The 21,458-nt window shown below is 41.1% G+C and overlaps 1 protein-coding gene across 5 annotated transcripts in view; it reads left to right on the top strand.

The window, feature by feature from the left end:
- The window catches only part of LOC126184545 (uncharacterized), a 414,668-nt gene that overhangs the window by 250,633 nt on the left and 142,577 nt on the right, over nt 1-21,458 (top strand). The gene's annotated exons all lie outside the window — the stretch shown is intronic.

Here is a 21,458-nt window from a genome sequence, read left to right as displayed (position 1 = left end):
ATGTGACAGAACTACAGTATGCTGGTGACACCACATCTCCTTTTCCAACACCTGGAAAGCGAGAGTGCCCATACAGTAGTTCGTAGAGGGAGACCTATATCTGGGGGTCTGAAGTATTTTTCATGTTTTGGAAAACAAAAGAGAACTTTTAAGTAGCCATAAATAAAAGTTTCATTTCCAACCATGTTAAAAACCTGTATAATATTGACTTTTTAATTATTTTCTTGAAAGAAAAACATCTGACAACACTATATTTTTTTATTTCCGTGAGAGCTGGGGGGGGGGGGGGGGGCAGGAGGAGGGGTCAGGCTGACCCTCCCCCCATGATGTATGGGTGCCCTTGCTGCAGAGTTACAACAGTCAGTCAGCTGCTTTAAAACTGCATGTGATAGCTTTGGTCGTACCAACAGTGTGGGAAAAAAATGAAGGTACTTGCAAAGCCTGCCCCAGGATTAGCTCTTTCTGAGTTCAACATCTCCATCTTAGACACAACAGTGGAGCAGATTCATCACTTTCCATGCGTTGGAAGTACCTTGTTTAAACAGTGAACTTGTGAACAGGATGCTGATCAAAGGATTGGGGCTGCCCATTTGGCATTCGGTCAGTTAATTCACAGTCTCTTTATGAATAAATACCTAAAGCTGCATACCAAACTCATGGTGTACAGAGCTGTTGTCATTTTCATGCTCCTGTATGGCTGTGAAACTTGGTCACACTATCATCGTGATATCAAAAAGCACGAGTGCTCCACCAGCAAAAAATGATGCATCTTGAACATTAAGTGGGAGGAGTATGTGCCCAACACTGTGGTTCTCAAGAAGTGCATCTAAACAGTATTGAGGCAAGTCTCATTAACTGAGACAGACAGTGTTCACTGTGCAAGTGATACCAGGGACTTCCACACTGAATTCTTTATAGTGAATTATTCTCTGGCAGTAGGCTTCATGGATAGCTGAAATACATCATGAAGACAACTGGTATAAATATACAGACCTGGGAACAATTTCGTGTGGCTGTTTACGGCGGAAGAACTCTACATCCACACTGTCAACTTTTTTGAAGGTTTTAGTTAGTTAAATAATGGAAAATTCAGGTTAGAATATCAACAATAAAAGGGAAAGATAGATTGCTACTCACTGTAAAGATGACTCATTGCGCTGCAGACCAGCATAACAAAAAAACACTTGCACATTAGCTTTTGGCCAAAGCCTTTATCAGTAAAGGACACACACACACACACACACACACACACACACACATATTCATTCACGGAAGCAAACACACTTCACACACACATGACTGCCATCTCCAGCAGCTCGGACCAGAATGTATTCTGGTCTGAGCTGCTGGAGATGGTAGTCGTGTGCATGAGATATGCTTGCTTTGTGTGTGTGTGTGTGTGTGTGTGTGTTTCCTTTCCAGATGAAGACTTTGGCCAAAAGCTAATGTGTGTCTTTTCATTGTGCCTGTCTGCAATTCAGCATGTCATCTTTATGGAGTAAGTTCGTTGAACATGCTGAACATTTCAAAGTTTTTTGAAAAGGATATACAGAGGTGAGTTAGTAATTCCCACCCACCATGTTTTACACATTACAATAGAGATTCCCCTACAGAATGTGAGTAGTAGTCAATGAGTAACTGTCTCAGTTTATTTTCAAATTTTACTTTGCTGCCTGTCAGACATATTATATCACTGGGTAAGTGATCAAAAATTTTTGTTACAGCGTTTTGCACCCAATTTTGTGTTAAAGACAACCTTAATGTGAAGTAATGAACGTCTTTTTTTCCTTCTGGTGGTGTAATTATGTACATCATCATTCTTTTTGAACTGTAGTGGATTATTTACAACAAACTTCATGAGGGAATAAATATACTGTGAAACAGTAGTCAGATTGCCCAACTCCTTAAACAGATGTCTACAAGATGGTAATGGGTGAGCACCACATGTTATTCTTACAGCACATTTTTTCAGCAACAAAGACTTTCTTTCTTAAAGATGAGTTACCTAGAACATTATTTCATATGACCTTATTGAAGGAAAATATGCAAACTTACTGATTTGTCTCTCCCCAAGATTTTCAGTGATTCTAAGTGCAAATGTGACTGAAGTAAGTTGTTTTAGGAGTTCCAAAGTGTGCTTTTTCCTGTTTAAATTCTCATTGATGTGGATACCGAAGAATTTTGAAGTTTCTACGCTATTTACTATTTCCCCACCATGTGTTACACTTATCATTGGTGTAGTATCCCTACATGTGTAGAACTGAGTGTGTTCTGTCTTCCTAAAATTCAGATTAAGATCATTTGCAGATAACCAGTTAATGATACTTTTAAGAACTTTACCATATGTATGTATGCTGGGATTTATTACAATGCTAGTGCCATCTGCAAAAAGCGCTAATTCTCCTTGTTGTCTATTACATTGAATATCATTCACATATATGAGGAATTATCCACTGGTTGCCTATGCCAACAGTTCCATAAAACTTCAATTTATTTAGGAGAATATTGTGATTCACACAGTCAAATGCCTTAGACGGGTCGCAGAAAATACTAACCAGGACTATTTTATTATTTAATGCTTGTAAAATCTGGTGGAGTGAACATGTACAGGTGTTCTCAGTAGATAAACTCTTCTGAAACCCAAATTGTGATTTTTTTGAGGATATTATTGTTGCTAAGGTGAGATACTATCATAGAGTACATCACATTCTCACAAATTTTGGAAAGCACTGTCAGCAGTGAAACAGGTCGGTAGTTATTGAAATCTCCCATATCACCTTTTTTAAAGAGGGCTTTAACAGCAGCATATTTCACACACACTCTAAAAATACCATGGCTGGCACCATGGCAGATGAGTTGCAAATGAAGTGGATTAAGTTATCTCAGGCTGGTGGCCATATGGCCCCACCAGTGTCTGTGGAATGAAAGTCCTTGTAAAATGCAGAGAGATATGACCCTAAAATATTCCCTTCCTTGGCTACACTGTGGGAGGAGTGTAGGGCTAAGCAGCAAGCAGAGAAATTCTCCCCGCAATTCTTGGTTTGCACAAGCACAGGTGTTGAGTCTTCTTGAGCCACAAAGCCTTTATTCTTTGTAGAGGATATAGAGAACAAGTTTGGGCAAGTGGCAGCCATTTATAAAATGAAAAGTGAGTCAGTTTTGATCAAAACAATATTCCATGCCCAGTCATGAGTGCTGTTCACTAGTAACATGTTGGGCAACAACTCGGTGACATTCAACCCCTTTAATAGTGTAAATATGGTTTGGAACATCATTTTTCACCAAGACTTTCTCCTGCAATCTGATGGTGAGCTAAATGCCAACTTGGAGCAACGAGGTGTACACTCTGTCCGTCGTGTTGCTTTGGATGACTGCTGCATGTGAACACTCCTTGTGCCCTCCCTCCCATCTTTGTTAACTGTGGAAAGCACCATTTCCCTGCTCACCAGATTGCTCAACCATCCCTGCTGCCCTGATAGTTGGGGGCTCTCCTCTTGCTGTATCCCCCACAGCTACTTTGGTTTTGTTGACTTCCCACCCCCTGGGGACATTGGTCCCCACCACCTAGCCAGAGACAAATCACCATCCTCTAGCTTCTATCTCCAGGAAGGGGTCACTTGCAACACTTCCTTCTGCGGTGTCAGCCAATCTACAATTGGACTACAGCCAGTGGCTGAAGGAGCCACAGGCTGCTGGTAATGGGGCTTTATGACCATCATCATCATTACCGGAAACTGATTCAGAGAAGCCCTTGAAATCATCCAAATCCTCTAAGGACAGGAAATATAAGAAGTAGTACTCCAAGAAGGAGATCCCAGTGGTCCTCATGCCACCAGATCTTGTTTGTTGTACTCCTGTGGCCAAGGAAGAGAGTCTGGCAGCCCGTGGGGCCCCAGCTCTTACCACACAACAGAGCCCAGAACCTGTGTATGTTGATGCCATAATGTCTCAACCAGTAGCAGCATATGACCCTAGGGCATAACCTGATTCCTTGGTCCCTTCATGGCCTTACAGTACATTGACAACATTATTCTCCAGTGGAATTGTTGTGATTTTTTCTACCACCTGGCTGAGCTATGACATCTTTTAAGCACTTCCTCTGCCTTCTTCATGGACCTTCAGGAGACTTGATTTCCCGCAACATGGTTCCCTGCCCTTTGTGGGTACTGGGGATGTGATCAGAATCATGCTACCTATGACAGGGTATCAGGAAGTGTTTGCATATAAGTCCTGGACACACCATATAGCAAACTTGTGCCACTCTATACACCCTTGGAGGCTGTGGCTGTTAGGGTAAGGGTATTTCAGAATATTACCATTTGCAATGTTTAGTTCCCTTCCGATGATGAAGTGTCTTGAAATACATTGTTTGCATTGGTTTATCAGATTCCCCTCGTATGACCACTGGGCATAGTCAGGACCTCAAAAACTTCGTGGCACAACTTGACTTTTGCCTCTTGAATACTGGTGCCTGCACACTCTTCAGTGTGGTGCACAGAACTTCCTTGCCCACTGACTTTTCCATCTGCAGCCCTTGTCTTCTCTCATGCATCCACTGGGGAATCCACGATGACCCGTATGATACTGACCACTTCCCGATATTCCAGGCCCTCCCTCAGCATCACTCCTTTGGATGACTGCCCAAATAGGCTCTCAACAGTGTTGAGTGGAATGCCTTCACCTGTGGTGTCACCCTTGGCTCCCCGTCGCATGGAGATATCGATGAGGCAGTCCAAAATACAAATACAGCTATTCTTTTGGCAGCTGATTTAGCAATCCTATATACCTTGGATCTGCCCTGACAAGACAGTACCTTGGTGGTCATCAGGAACTGCATTAGAGATTGTAGGTGGGCTCTCCAATGTCAAAATGTCAGTTTGGTTTTCAGAAAAGGTTTTCAGCAGAAAATAGTGTGTTTGCTTTCACTGATCAAATATTAAATGCTCTGGATAACCAAATGTCACTCAATTGGGGTATTCTGTGATATCTCAAAGGCTTTTGACTGCATGAATCATGAAATTCTTCTGGATAGGCTTAAGTATTGTGGTTTGAGTGGGACAGTGCACAAATGGTTTGATTCATATTTAACTGGAAGAATGCAAAAGGTTGAAATTAATAATACAGATAGTCTGCAAAAATCAGCATAGTCCTCAAACAGGGAAGGTATCAAGAATGGTGTCCCACAGGTTTCACTCTTGGCACCGTTATTGTTCTTAATGTATATTAATGACTTGCCACTCTATATTCATGAAGATGCAAAGCTAGTTCTTCTTGCTGATGATACAAGTGTAGTAATCACACCCAGCAAACAAGAAATGACTGAGGAAATGGTAAATAACATCTTTCAGAAAATTATTAAGTGTTCCTTTGCAAAAGGACTCTCACTAAATTTTGAGAAAACACAGTATATACAGTTCTGTACAGTAAACAGCATAAGACCATTGATAAATATAGACTTTGAACAGAAGTCTGTTGCTAAGACAGAATATTCAAAATTTATTGATGTGTGCATTGATGAGAAATTAAATTGGAAGAAACACATTGAGGATCTGCTGAAACAGTTAAGTTCAGCTACTTATAATGTTAGGGTTAAAGTAAATTTTGGTGATAAATTACTATGCCTATTTTCATTCACTGCTTTCATATGCCATCATATTTGGGGATCATTCATCATTAAGAGAAAAAGTATTCACTGCACGAAAGTGTGTAAGAATAATAGCTGGAACCCACCCATGATCACCTTGTAGGAATTGATTTAAGGAACCTGTGATATTCACAGGACCTTCACAATACATACATTCACTTATGAAATTTGATATGTATAACCCATCCCAATTCAAAAATAATAGGGAAATGCATAGCTACAATACTTGATGAAAGAATGATCTTGACTATTCTGCGTTAAATCTGACCTTGGCACAGAAAGGGGTGAATTATGCTGCCACAAAAATCTTTGGTCATTTGACAAATAGCATTAAAAGTCTGACAGATAGCCAATCAGCATTTACAAAACATTTAAAAACAAATTAAAAGAATTTCTAAATGATAGCTCCTCCTACTCAATATATGAGTTTTTAGACATGAGTAGTAACTGAAAAAAAATCACGTAAAGAAAACTTACGCTAAGCTGACGCATTCCATAGCATTACGAAATCTCATATTCATGGCATATGGAACAAGTATTAACTTAATGTAAGAAGCATTGATGGAGCACTTTATTGCCTTAAAGTGGCTCCATGCCTGGGCCTGCCACCTAATAAAAGGACGGAAGCAAGAAGGCTGGGAAAAGTATGTTTCAACCAATGGACCATGTACCTCTCCTTTGCAGGTTTGAGAAAAGGTGAGATGTCTCTATGGATACCACATACCTGCAGGTATACCTGGTATTACCTTGAATTGCAATGTCTACACTGACCCAGATGCTGTTACTGAACGTTTTGCTCTACATTATGCTCAAGCATCAGTGTCTGAGAATTATCAACCTGCCATTCATGTCCTAAAACAGTGGGTGGAACAAAAGCAATTATCCTTTACTACATGCCACCTGGAGCCATATAATCCTCCATTCAGCAAGTGGGAATACATGAATGTCCTAGCTCGCTGCCATGATACAGCCCCAGGACCGGACTGCATCCACAACCAAATTATCAAGCACCTCTTGTGGATTGTCAGCGTCACATCTTTGCCATCTTTAACTGCATCTGGAGTGGGGTGAGTTCCCATTACAATGACAAGAAACCATCATTGTCCCAGTACTGAAACTGGGTAAGCACCCCCTAGAGATTGTTAGTTATTGCCCAATTAACTTCAAAAATGTTCTCTGTAAGTTGCTTAAATGCATGGTGAACCAGTGGCTATGTTGGCTCCTTGAGTCTTGAGGTCTTCTGGCTCCATCCCAGGATAGTTTTTGCCAAGGTTGTTCCACTGCTGCTAATCTGATTTACCTGAAGTTTGCCATCCGAACAGCTTTTGCCCGATGCCACACCATAATTTCCGGGGATGAGTTGGTGCTTCCCACAGTACCCCCATATGCAAGAGAATGTTGTCCCGCAGGGCTCTGTACTGAGTGCCCCTCTGTTTCTAGTAGCCATAAATTGTGTAGCAGCAGCTGTGGGGTCCTCAGTACCACTCTCCTTGTATGATCATGATGTTTGCCTTTGCTATTGCTCATTTAGTGTGAGTGTCACTAAATGTCGACTTCAAGGTGCTGCACAAAAGGTGCAGGCATGAGTCCTCACCCAAAGGTTTCAGTTTTCAGCCATAAAGACTCATGTCGTGCACTTCTGTCAATGTCATACCGCTCACTCACAACAGGAACTCAACATCGGAGACCACATATTCAAAGTGGTGCAGACTTATCACTTTTTAGGACTGGTCTTTGATGCTTGGCTGACATGGATTCCCCATCTCCACCAGCTTGAGGAAAAGTGGTGGCTGCACCTTAATACACTTTGCTGCCATAGTAACACCAACAGGGGTGCAGATCACACCCTTCTGCAGCTTTAAAAAACACTAATACAGTCTTGTCTTGATACAGTAATTTGGCATATGGTTCAGCATCACCCTCTGTGTTGCAGATATTGGATACGATTCACTAGTGCCAGGTTTGGCTTGTGACAGAGACTTTTGAACAAGCCCTGTGAACATCTTACTCATGGAGGCTGGTGTCCCTTCATTGTGGATCAGGCACCAACAGTATCTTGTCAATTATGCCACACATTCATAGCTACATTCAGCATCCGAACTACTGTATCCTCTTTCCAAACACACAAACCATCACCCACAGTGGTGGCCCAGATCAGCAATTATAATTAAAATCCACATCTAGTCACTCCTCTCTGAATTCCAGTTATGCCCTCTAGCACCTCTCCTCTGGGCCCACTCTCATACACCTCCATGGTGCATCTGTTGGTTACAGCTTTGTCTTGACCTATCACGTGGTCTGAAACACTCGGTTCAGCTGAAAATCCTCTGCTACAAATTTTTCTACATCCTTGATGCGTCTTGGGGTTCAGAAGTCATCTATACTGATGGCTTGATGGTTGATGGTCATGTAGACTCTGCTTATACTTATGCAGAACATACTGAACTATGCTTCTTGCAGGGTGGCTATAGTATGTTCACTGTGGAGTTGTAGCCATTCCTCATGCTCTTGAGCCTATCCATTCCTGCACCAGTGATTACTTTCTCATCTGCAGTGACTCCTCAGGCAGTTTGCAAGCTCTCGACATGTGTTACCCTTGCCATCCCTTGGTCATGGCTACCCAGGATTCTCTATATGTCTTTGATCAATGTGGATGCTCAGTGACCTTTCTTCTGGACCCCGGGCCATGTTGGGATCCCAGGGAATGAATTGCTAATAGCTAGACTGGCTACAGTGAGCTGACTTTTGAGGTTGGTATTCGTGAAACAGACCTCAGATCGGTATTAGACCATCTAGTTTTAGGGATGTGGAATATGGAAAGGCTCACTCTGACTTCATCAAGCAAACTACAGGTGATAAACAAGACTACGAATCTGTGAAGATCCTCCATTCAGGCCTCCTACAAGGACTGTACTGTCCTTTGACAGCTCTGTGTGGGCCACACTTGGCTGACTCATGGTCATCTCCTTCATCGCTAGGACTTGCCCCACTGTTGTGGTTCCTGTTTGATGGTGGTTCACACCCATTGGTGGACTCAGACTCACTACCCCTGGTGTTAGGAGATGATGCCTCAGTGGCTGATTTAGTTTTACATTTTATTCACAAAGGCGGCTTTTACCACTCTTTTTAAGAATGGGGTACTTAATCTTATCGACCCATTGAGGTGTTAGCAGAACACACTGGTGCTTCCTCTCTTCAGATGGGGCTGCAGCTGTCTGGGCTTGGTGGTCCACCCCAGCCCTTACCCTGCCTGCCCTTTTACTATTCATCCCCTCTCTCATGTGGTCTGTTCAACTTGTTTTTCTTGTATCTATCTGTGCTTTTCTTGCCCTGTCCACATTGCTAGTCTTTCCTAGGCAGTTTGAGTGTGGTACCTCTGGTAAGTTGTGGGGGTGGGGGATGTATGTACTCTCATTGCATTCTGATTTTGGTGGCTTCTAGCTGCTGCTTCTATGGGACATCTCATCTGTCTTTCTTCCTATATCCCCCCTTTCTTCTTTTTTCTCTCTTATTTAGCCTTTGTTGACCTTTTGTAGATTATAGGGTTCTCCTCCACTGGGTTCTGTGCAGTAGGTCATCTTTGATCTACAGTCATGTAGACTTGTCTGTTTGAGGAAAAAGGGACTGATGACCTAGTAGTTTGGCCCCTTTAATCATCCAGCTAAACATTAGTCCCTATGCTTTCTACTATGTGTAACAAATGATTATTAAATACATTTGCTGTCAGTGACTCATCTTTTGCAGCCCTTCCATTCAGTTCGGTAGTGGTGTTGTACTTTTCTGTGGCTTGTGTTGTCTTGTCTCTCATTTCATTACATTCCATATAGCCTTCAGTCTGTTGTCAGAATTACTGATTTCTTATATTATGTGCATGTTCTTTGATTTTCTAATTAGTAATTTTGAGTAGTTTTTGTAGTGTGCAACTACTGCAGGATCTGTTCTTGCTCTTTCCAAAGGTACATTTTCCTTCTCCTTTCACGAGATACTTTAATCCCTTTAGTGATACATGGTTTTTTGCATGGCTAATGTCCTTCCTGATTAGCTTATGTAGAAAGCTATTTTCAAATAACTATATGAATTTATCATGAAATAGATATAAAATTTATGTCAACATTTGGTTGAGTATAAATTTCATCCCAGGTCACCTCTTATAAACTATTCTTAAAAACATTTGTAATGGAGTCATTAATTATTCTAACTAATTCCCACTGAGGAGTATCTGCACTGTTAGGCACAGTATTACTTATCCTAACTTATGACCAGAAACACCATTTGTTACTGGATAAACAGTTATTTTCTTACTTTGATCTTCACCAAAAGGACATTACCAGTCTACATCTACATTTATCTTTATACTCCACAAGCCACCCAATGGTGTGTGGCGGAGGGCACTTTAAGTGCCACTGTCACTACCTCCCTTTCCTGTTCCAGTCGCGTATGGTTCGCGGGAAGAACGACTGTCTGAAAGCCTCTGTGCGCGCTCTAATCTCTCTAATTTTACATTCGTGATCTCCTCGGGAGGTATAAGTAGGGAGAAGCAATATATTCGATACCTCATCCAGAAACGCACCCTCTCGAAACCTGGCGAGCAAGCTACACCGCGATGCAGAGCGCCTCTCTTGCAGAGTTTGCCACTTGAGTTTGTTAAACATCTCCGTAACGCTATCACGGTTACCAAATAACCCTGTGACGAAACGCGCCGCTCTTCTTTGGATCTTCTCTATCTCCTCCGTCAACCCGATCTGGTACGGATCCCACACTGATGAGCAATACTCAAGTATAGGTCGAACGAGTGTTTTGTAAGCCACCTCCTTTGTTGATGGACTACATTTTCTAAGGACTCTCCCAATGAATCTCAACCTGGTACCCGCCTTACCAACAATTAATTTTATATGATCATTCCACTTCAAATCGTTCCGCACGCATACTCCCAGATATTTTACAGAAGTAACTGCTACCAGTGTTTGTTCCGCTATCATATAATCATACAATAAAGGAGCCTTCTTTCTATGTATTCGCAATACATTACATTTGTCTATGTTAAGGGTCACTTGCCACTCCCTGCACCAAGTGCCTATCTGCTGCAGATCTTCCTGCCTTACACTGCAATTTTCTAATGCTGCAACTTCTCTGTATACTACAGCATCATCCGCGAAAAGCCGCATGGAACTTCTGACACTATCTACTAGGTCATTTATATATATTGTGAAAAGCAATGGTCCCATAACACTCCCCTGTGGCACGCCAGAGGTTACTTTAATGTCTGTAAGTGTCTCTCTATTGAGAACAACATGCTGTGTTCTGTTTGCTAAAAACTCTTCAATCCAGCCACGCAGCTGGTCTGATATTCCGTAGGCTCCTACTTTGTTTATCAGGCGACAGTTCAGAACTTTATCTAACGCCTTCTGGAAGTCAAGGAAAGTGGCATCTACCTGGGAGCCTGTACCTAATATTTTATGGGTCTTATGAACAAATAAAGCAAGTTGGGTCTCACATGATCGCTGTTTCCGGAATCCATGTTGATTTCTACAGAGTAGATTCTGGGTTTCCAGAAATGACATGATACGCAAGCAAAATACATGTTCTAAAATTCTACAACAGATCGATGTCAGAGATATAGGCCTATAGTTTTGTGCATCTGCTCAATGACCCTTCTTGAAAACTGGAACTACCTGTGCTCTTTTCCAATCATTTGGAACCTTCCGTTCCTCTAGAGACTTGAGATACACGGCTGTTAGAAGGGGGGCAAGTTCTTTTGCGTACTCTGTGTAGAATCAAATTGGTGTGCTGTCAGGTCCAGTGGACTTTCCTCTGTTGAGCGATTTCAGTTGCTTTTCTATTCCTTGGACACTTATTTTGATGTCAGCCATTTTTTCGTTTGTGCGAGGATTTAGGGAAGGAACTGCAGTGCGGTCTTCCTCTGTGAAACAGCTTTGGAAATAGGTGTTTAGTATTTCAGTTTTACGCGTGTTGTCCTCTGTTTCAATGCCATTATTATCCCAGAGTGTCTGGATATGCTGTTTCAATGCACTTACTGATTTAACGTAAGACCAGAACTTCCTAGGATTTCTGTCAGTTCGGTACCTAGTATTTTACTTTCGAATTCACTGAACCCTTCACGCATAGCCCTCCTTACCCTAACTTTGACATCGTTTAGCTTCTGTTTGTCTGAGAGGTTTTGGCTGCTCGCAGTAGTTTCCTAACTTTGTTGTTGAACCATGGTGGGTTTTTCCCATCCCTCACAGTTTTACTCGGCACGTACTTGTCTAAGACGGATTTTACGATTGCCTTGAACTTTTTCCATAAACACTCAACATTGTCAGCGTCGGAACAGAAATTTTCATTTTGATCTGTTAGGTAGTCTGAAATCTGCCTCCTATTACTCTTGCTAAACAGATAAACCTTCCTCCCTTTTTTTATATTCCTATTTACTTCCATATTCAGGGATGCTGCAATGGCCTTATGATCACTGATTCCCTGTTCTGCGCTTACAGAGTCGAAAAGTTCAGGTCTGTTTGTTATCAGTGGGTCCAAGATGTTATCTCCACGAGTCGGTTTTCTGTTTAATTGCTCGAAGTAATTTTCGGAGAGTGCACTCCGTATAATGTCACTCGATGCTCTGTCCCTACCACCCGTCCTAAACATCTGAGTCTCCCAGTCTGTATCTGGTAAATTGAAATCTCCGCCTAAGACTATAACATGCTGAGGAAATTTATGTGAAATGTATTCCAGATTTTCTCTCAGTTGTTCTGCCACTAATGCTGCCAATTATTAACCTAGCTCAGTTGTTGAGTATAACCTCCACCCATAATAATTCACAGGAACTATCCACTTCTATTTCACTACAGGATAAACTACTACTAACAGCGACAAACATGCCACCAACGGTTGCATGCAATCTATCCTTTCTAAACACCGTCTGTGCCTTTGTAAAATTTTTGGCAGAATTTACCTCTGGCTTCAGCCAGCTTTCCATACCTATAACGATTTCAGCTTCGGTGCTTTCTATCAGCGCTTGAAGTTCCGGTACTTTACCAACAGAGCTTCAACAGTTTACAATTACAATACCGATTGCTGGTTGGTCCCCACATGTCCTGACTTTGCCCCGCACACTTCGAGGCTGTTGCCCTTTCTGTACTTGTCCGAGGCCATCTAACCTAAAAAGCCGCCCAGTCTACGCCACACAACCCCTGCTACCTATGTAGCCACCTGCTGTGTGTAGTGGACTCCTGACCTATCCAGCGGAACCCAAAACCCTACCACTCTATGGCGCAAGTCGAGGAATCTGCAGCCCACATGGTCGCAGAACCGTCTCAGCCTCTGATTCAGACCCTCCACTTGGCTCTGTACCAAAGGTGCGCAGTCAGTCCTGTTGACGATGCTGCAGATGGTGAGCTCTGCTTTCATCCCACTAGCAAGACTGGCAGTCTTCACCAAATCAGATAGCTGCCATAAGCCAGAGAGGATTTCCTCCAATCCATAGTGACACACATCATTGGTGCCGACATGAGTGACCACCTGCAGATGGGTGCACCCTGTACCCTTCATGGCATCCGGAAAGACCCTTTCCACATCTGGAATGACTCCCCCCGGTATGCACATGGAGTGAACATTGGTTTTCTTCCCCTCCCTTGCAGCCATGTCCCTAAGGGCCACCATTATGTGCCTGATGTTGTAGCTCCCAACTACCAGTAAGCCCACCCTTTCGGCAACCTCTGGAACATGACAAGCAGCCATATCCGGCCGAAGACAGAGCCTGAAGCTGGTTCATCAGACAAACTGGAGAGGCCTTCCGTTCAGCCCTCCGGAATGTCTTTCGCCCCCTGCTACACCTTGAGATGACCTCCCACTCTACCACAGGTGAGGGGTCAGCCTCAATGTGGGCAGTATCCCGGGAAGCCACAGCCATAGTCCGATTGGGGGATGTGTGGGACGTGCTTGCTGTCCCTAACAAACCCCTGTCCGGACCCCCACAGTGATGCTCATTGGCAACAGCCTCAAGCTATGTGACTGAAGCTGGGAGCGAAGGGATGCCAACTCACCCCGCATCCGAATACAGCAGTCGCAGTCCCTATCCATGCTAAATACTGTTGTGCAAAGAACGTCTGAACTATCTACAGAGAGCACAAACAATTCGACACAAAATTTAAACGGTTATTAAAATACAAGACAGCCTAGTAAATGCAGTAATGCTGCGACTTGCGCACTGCTGACACACTGCTCGGTGGCAGAAGGCCAATTAAGAGTCCTACTGTTATTATTCACCTGTGATGGAAAGTTAGTTACTGAAATCAAATTTAAGGATCCAAATAAGTCTTCCAGATCATTTTTCCTTCCAGAATCCTTCAGAAAATCGACACTGAAGTCACCACAGACTATTAACAGCTTGCTGCTGTCTGACAGGTAGCATAGTAGGGAAGCCAGATTCTTCATAAACAGTTCAAAATTTCCCAGTGGTTGTCTACGTGCAGTTAAATGTGAACTATTTTTCAGTATTAATTCACAAGCATACACTTCCTTGTGCTGATCACTAGAAAATCTATGCTGATCACTAGAAAATCTACTTGTCTCAGTGTTTTTGAACTTGTGTTGTATCTTAATACTTTTAACAGCTCCTCCTTTTCCCATATTAGTTCTGCATGAGTAAGCTGCTAGAGTGTGAACTTTTATGTGTAACTAATGTAACCCTGTAGTTATGTAGTGCTCAGACAGGCACAGGATGTCTATTTTTTTTCAGAGTTGTATAAATTTTCTAGACAGACAAGATGCACTTCTACCTTGATACTCAGTTCTCTAATGTTTTCATGAAATAAGCTAACCTTACTTTTCTGCGCATTCTCAAGCATTTTTGAGGTTCTTCTGTTATTTTGATTTCCCTAAATCAGGGTTTCTGAATCCTTATCGTAACGCAAGGAAAAGGTGCCTCTCTGAAGCTAGTAAGCTCAGAGATATTGCTTTGTCTGCAAGCGGCTCACCCAACCTATATTTTCCTCTCCTGTTCAGCTGTAGGGGCTGTCTAGTATATCCCCATCTTTCAATTGTAGCAACAGACACTGCACTCATATGAGATTTCATTTCAGTCAACAGCAGCCTGCTCAACTCAGTTTTCACATGGCTCTTAGAAGTGTTAACCAAAGGCTGGTCAGGACCTCAACAAAATCACACTTGTGTGTGTTGGTGCTACTACTATTTCATCCATGTCACTCCTAATGCTGTGATTACTGTTCTTAGCCAGGCTGTTCCCTGCTCCACCTACTTCAATAACCTGATCCTCTTTGCCAAAACCTTTGCATAAATCCCCTATGTTTTCTGTTACCTGACTAAGGCTAGACACTGTCCTTCCTACTGTCTTTTAGTACTGACCTACAGTGAATTTCTTCACTAGAAGTCTGCTGCATCGTACTGTGACCTACAGCTGGAAGAGGCTTTTCCCCTCCTACATCAAGTACGAAGTCAAATTTATTCAATACTTTCAGCTCAAATGTAGATTAAGTGTAAGAGCTGTTCCCCATTTGCCCATTGCTTGTTACCTTACTGAGTTCCCCCGATATTTTTCCCCCTTCAGCCCCTCTAGTTCAAATATCACGTGATCTAATTCAGCTTGAAGGGCACAAATCTTTGCCTCTATCTCTCTCTCTCTCTCTCTCTCTCTCTCTCTCTTTCTTTTTCCCCAGAGCCTACAGTTCCATGGGAATGAACCATTGAGTTCTCCACTACAGTCTCCCCTGTGAAATTCCAACCCACAGTCTACACATACCACTCCCTCTTTGACTATCTGATAGCATTATTCACACTTACCAAGCATTGCAACATGGATTACATGATTCAGAATTGAATTAAATCACTTAATACCCTTTCCACTACACGAACACCACAGACGTGAAGAGTCCAAGCAACGAGCAAGAAAGTTCTGTCAATTACAATTCCATGCTCCTCCAGCCATTCAATGCAGTTCGTCGGGCAAATTTTTAATGTCAGAATTGGTCTGTTCTGTCATCAGGAACACATCAGAATTGCATCAGACAATGACAGTTAAATATTAAATAGATGCTTTGTGTGTGTGTGGGGGGGGGGGGGGGGGGAGCAGCAAACAACTTTAAATTTAATGCTGACATCTTTATATATAAAGTCGAGGAACTGAATACTGCCCTCTTTGAGCTTTGTAAATTCTGTTTCCTTGTTACATTTTAAGTACTGCTACATCTGTGGTGGGTGATGACGACAACCCTAATACTTCCACATGTAACTTATTTAAGTTACTTAACTTCTTTAATTTCTGAGAATTATTTGTTAATTTGAAAAAATGCCGTGCTGCACTGTGTTCGGAGTCTATATTAAATTGTAAGTCCTGTTATAAATGGCTGGGTGAGTATGCAAAGGCATACTGTCTCCAATACCCCATGCATAGTAAAACACTGTGATGTTCAAACTGACCATCAGATTGAGGACAACATTACTTTGGTGTAGAATATGCTCCATTACTTTTTTCAAATTCCTGAAACCTGACGGTTAAAACATCATCATTTGGGGAGGCTTCGTTTCATACAATATTCATCGTGTCATACTTCTTTCACCTGCAACATGCACTTGCAGAAGTAGGAAAAGTTAACCTATTCTAACAATTTTGGTTGTAGGAATTTTTGCTGGTGTTAATGAAAATTGGTAACTTAGAGTTGAAGGATGCTTCACTACAAAGATTAGATTAGGTTCAGTTTTCATTCCATGCAAGTGAGGCCTGAAAATTTCTCATGAAGAGAGGTTAAGAGCATAAAATGTGTGTTCACTTGTGAGAATTTAGGGACTGCAGCGTCCAAACATCACCAAGAATTTGCATAGAATGACAGCATGAGGAACCACAACTATTCTAAAGCAAATTCTGTGAAGTCAGGTAAATTGCACTGTGATGGCCAAAATTAGGTATTTCCAATGACTTCAGATTGTCTGAAACATGATCTTTAGCCCTCAGTTTAAGAAAATGTGATTCAAGGTGAACAGCTTAAGCCTCCTCTTAATATATATAGTATCTAAAACCAGATGCTGCCATACACTGAGGTGACAAGTCATGGGATACGTCCTAATATTGTCCTCTTTTTGCCCCGCGTAGTGTGCAGCAACTAAACATGGCAGTCGAAAACCCTTTCTGAAAACCAACTTGACATTTTGTTAGTACTTAATTTTTTCAAATTTGTGAAGCTACTCATGAGTATATTACTTTTTTAAGAATTTTGGATAAAGCTATCAGAAGTGAGATTAGGCAGTAGCTGTTAGCATCAGACCTATCTCCTTTCTTATCCAATGCTTTAACAATAGAATATTCCAGTATATCTGGGAAAATGCCCTTTTTCAGTTAGCTACTACATATGTGGCTGAGAATCCTACTTATCTGCTGGGAAAAAGCTTTTAGTACCATGTTGGAAATGCCATAAATTCCATGTGAGATTTGACTTTTGAGTGAATTTATTATTTTCTTAATTTCAGTGGGAGAGGTGGCTTGAATATCAATTTTATCAAATTATGTAGGTATTGCCTCTTCCATATATATCCTTGCATTTTCTAATGAATAGCTGGATTTTATTTTCTCTACAACACTTAAAAAATGTTTATGAAAAATATTTTCTATTTCTAATTTTTTGTTAGCAAAAACTTTTCATTGAGTTTGATAGAAGTACAATCTTCCTGTGCTCTCAGTTGCCCTGTTTCCCTTTTAACAATATTCTAAATTCCTTTAATTTTATTATCAGAGGCACTAATCTCAGATGTAATGCTCATACTTCTGGACTTTTTAATAACTTTTGTTAGTACAGTGCAGTAGTTTTTATAATATTCAACTGTTTCTAGATCATTACTCCTTCTAGCTATATTACCCTTTTCTGTTTATAAGATATTTTTATCCCTTCAGTAAGCCATGGTTGTTTAGATGGTTTCTTATAATTATGTGTCACTGTTTTCTTAGGGAAACTGTCTTCAAATATACTCACTAAGGTATCATTAAACAGGTTAAATTTTAAATTAGCATCAGGTTCCCTGTACACCTCATCCCAGTCTAACTGTTGCAAGCTTTTGCTAAAATCTGTAGTTGTTAAATTATTAATTGAACACACTATTTTGGAGGACTGTCTTGCATTACTGTATGGAACTATGTCATATACTGTTGCTAGCTGTGCATCATGATCAGACAGACCATTCTTAACAGGAAGAGTTTTTATTCGATTAAATTTATCTTAGTATATCAAAACATTGTCTACCAGTGTGCTGTTTTTTGCACCCCCAGAGTAGGAAAACCAAGAACTGATATCAGATTGAAAGAACCAAGTAATACTTCAAGGTGAAGCTTTCTATCAAAGTCTTTCAGAAAATCAACATTGAAATCCCCACGAACAATAATCTGCTCTCCTCTATCTGACAGATAGCGCATTAAAGACTTGAAGTTTTTCAAAAATAGCTGAAAATTTCTCAATGGGGACCTATATAAAGCTACTATTATGAAAGTACCATTATTTAGTTTAAGCTCACATGCACATGCTTTTATATGTTGCTCTACACAATTTTTTTTTTTTTAGTTTCAAAATTTTTCACACTATGATAAATTGTAGAATATATGGCAACTCCCCCTCTCTCCATAGCATCTCTACATACATGTACTGAAAACTTATGTCCTCCTACATCCACCTTTTCCACATATGTGACTACATGATATTCAGACAGGCATAGTACATGTATTCCACTCTCAGTTTCTAAATCTCTTAAACAAACAAGAAGCTCATCTACTTTGTTTTTTAATCCCCTGATATTCTGACGCAATATACTAACATTATTTTTCACTGTGCCTTTAAGAGAATCTTGTGATGTTTTAAAACCTATAGCACCTGCCTGTCTGAGCTTCTCATTAGTCCTAATTTCATTCAATGTTAAATCATTGGACTCTGATCTTAGCCTAAAAAAGAGGTACTCCCATGAGCTTGTCTCTCTCTCCCCCCCCCCTCCCCCCCTCCTTCTTTAAAGATTTTGCTTTCATCCCAGCCAATTTACCCTTCCCTTTCCTGTTGAGATGCAGCCCATTCCTTATGAAGGCCAAACTACCAAGACCTTCAACAGAAACCAAACCTATACCTGACAAAGTAGCTGCCTGAAGCAGCTGATCTAGCTCCACATTGACCCTCCTGACAGAGCTGTCCGTTGGGGCCAATCATACTGCATGAAAGCCGGAAGCAAAACAACATTCATATGGTTCACTGCAGATGCTATTTTTCCAGGTCATACTCAATATTGTAGCCCTGATCCTTATCAATACTGTTTCCTGCTCCTCCCGCTATCATGACATGATCCTGCTTTGTAAAACCCTTACAGTGATCCTACACTCTCTGTCACGTACTGAGGCATGCACTGGGCCTGACAAAACTTGTGGCTATTACCTAACAACAAAGCTTTCCTTCTATTTAATTTTTTGAAACAGTTGGTTTCCTGGTGAAAGTCTGTTGAGTATTAACTACACTTAATCCACCTGAGCCTCTTCCTTATTTAACTGATGGAGCAAGGCAAATCTGTTGTTTGTTCCAGTGATGATACTGTCAGATTCTGTGGCCCCTGTTTCTTGCTACCACTTCCCACCTTTCTTGACCCTTTTGCCCCCTTAACATCATAAGTTCCTCCCTAGCACTATTCAGTTCAGCCTTAAGGGCTCTAATCTTCCCTTCCAGTTTGCTAGTTTCCTACCCTTTGAACATACTCAGCAATACCATGGAAGAGACTCATTTGCTTCCTGAATTCCCATGCCAGTACATTCCCCCCAATGTAGCCATCTGTCACTATCACTGTATAGAACCCCAGAGCTAACTTCCCTTTGGCAGCCTTCTTGCTCATGGATGTTTACAATATTTTCACAAAATTTATCTGGACAATAATGGTAATAACTGCAGAACACAAGAGTCACAAAAGCTATGTGGAACACAAATATATCGTCGATGAGGAAACAATATCGCGTAACTGACAAATTGCTGATTTTTCGTTTTTCAGTCAGATGATGTCGTTGACCGTACGCGCATCTGCTCTTAACACCATAATGCCGAATTTTTAATTGTTTACCGTGAAAAAATTATCTAAAACAATACCGTGTATGTGACACAGCAAATAAATAGATTGCAATACCGCGGAACTGTAGAGAATTAAATATCGCATATCTACAACCTATGGATACTGTAAACAATACCGCGCGCAGCCATAGCACATTGTTACTGCCTTATTACTTATTTAACAGTGCTCAAAGGTGGTTCCATGCTTGTAACTTCATTCGTGATAATGGACAGTGATATAGATGATGATCTTTTTACTGAAGAAGAAATTGCTGCCCACCTGAAATCAGCTTATGAAAGCAGAGAATCATTCCTGAGAGTGACTGACAGTGGTAAGAAAATTGTTTTATTGTTCACCTTCGAATATTAGTAGCACCGCATCTAATGATGCAGGTAAATTTTCTTGGGATTATTGTTAATGTATTACTGGTGCCGTCATTCTCATAAATACATGAATTTGAGCTTCATCTTTGTCTGCATAAATTAATTTATAAATATTTTTCCATCTAGAAACTTTAGTGGCTGTATCCAACAATGCTCAAAATGAAACCACAGTCACAGTTTCCACTAGAGACGACAGTACTTCACACTCATTGTTATGCGATGGTGCTCATTGTTTGCCAAACACTCTGGATAAATTATCAGAAGATCATGGGAGCAATAATGATGCTGACAGTGAAGCCTAAGATTTTTTTGGTGTCGTAAGCAGTGACAGTCTAAACCACATCCTGAAGATTGGAAGAAAAATGCCAATAAAATTCTGAGAATGTGAGGACAGGCGTATGTTGGATACAAAAAAAGTCGAAGTGGTAAAAGCACTCATAATACTCCAAGAGAGGCACAAAAATTAGGTCCAACATGTACTTTGATGAAGTGCCAGAAATCCGTTCAAAGGAAGTGTCATCAGTTTTCTGCTGATGATAGGCAGGCAGTATTTAACACATTTTGGGAAATGATGTCATGGGATCAGAGGAAGGTTTACATTATCAACCTTGTGGACAGAATTCCAACTAAATCTTCAGGGAAGAACAATGGTGAATCCAGGAGAAAAGGGACGCTCATTTATCATTTGAAAAATGAGATTGGGAAACATAATGTATGCAAAAAGATGTTTCTCAATACTCTTGGGATTAAAGAATGGACTGTCCGATGTTGGCTGGGTAGTTCCACACATGGGATGAGTCCTGATAAAGAATCATCACGACTGAATTAAACAGATGAAGAAGAAAGATGAGAGAACCTTCATGAAAGAATTCCTGGACTCTCTTCCGAAACATCTGTCCCATTACTGCAGGAAATCCTCCTCGAAATTGTACCTTGAGCCTATTATACAATCCAAACAACAGCTGTGTGGACTCTATGTGGAAAAATGACATGCAGAAGAGGTTTCACCATTAAGTCGGGCTACCTTCAACTTGATTTTAGGAGATGGTAATATTAGCTTATTTTCCCCCAAGAAAGACCAGTGCAACTTGTGTTGTAGTTACAGGCTTGGTAACTTGAGTGAAGACGTGTGGAAGCAACACACAGAATGGAAAGAGCAGGCAATGATGCAGAAAGATGCTGACAAGAAAGAATCCCAACAGAAGCTCTGCTCAGTGTACACAATGGACTTACAGGCCGTGGAAGTAGTTCCATTTTTAAGTGCAAGCACAGTTTATTATAAAACAAAATTGGCTGTTCATAACTTTACAATGTATAATTTAGAAAGTTGTGATGCAGTATGTTACTGGTTCAATGAAACA

The sequence above is a fragment of the Schistocerca cancellata genome, chromosome 4 (assembly GCF_023864275.1).
Source record: "Schistocerca cancellata isolate TAMUIC-IGC-003103 chromosome 4, iqSchCanc2.1, whole genome shotgun sequence".
In the NCBI taxonomy this organism is placed as follows: domain Eukaryota; kingdom Metazoa; phylum Arthropoda; class Insecta; order Orthoptera; family Acrididae; genus Schistocerca; species Schistocerca cancellata.
Note: the sequence above shows the minus strand (reverse complement) of the source record. Positions and strands in the feature narration are given on the sequence as shown.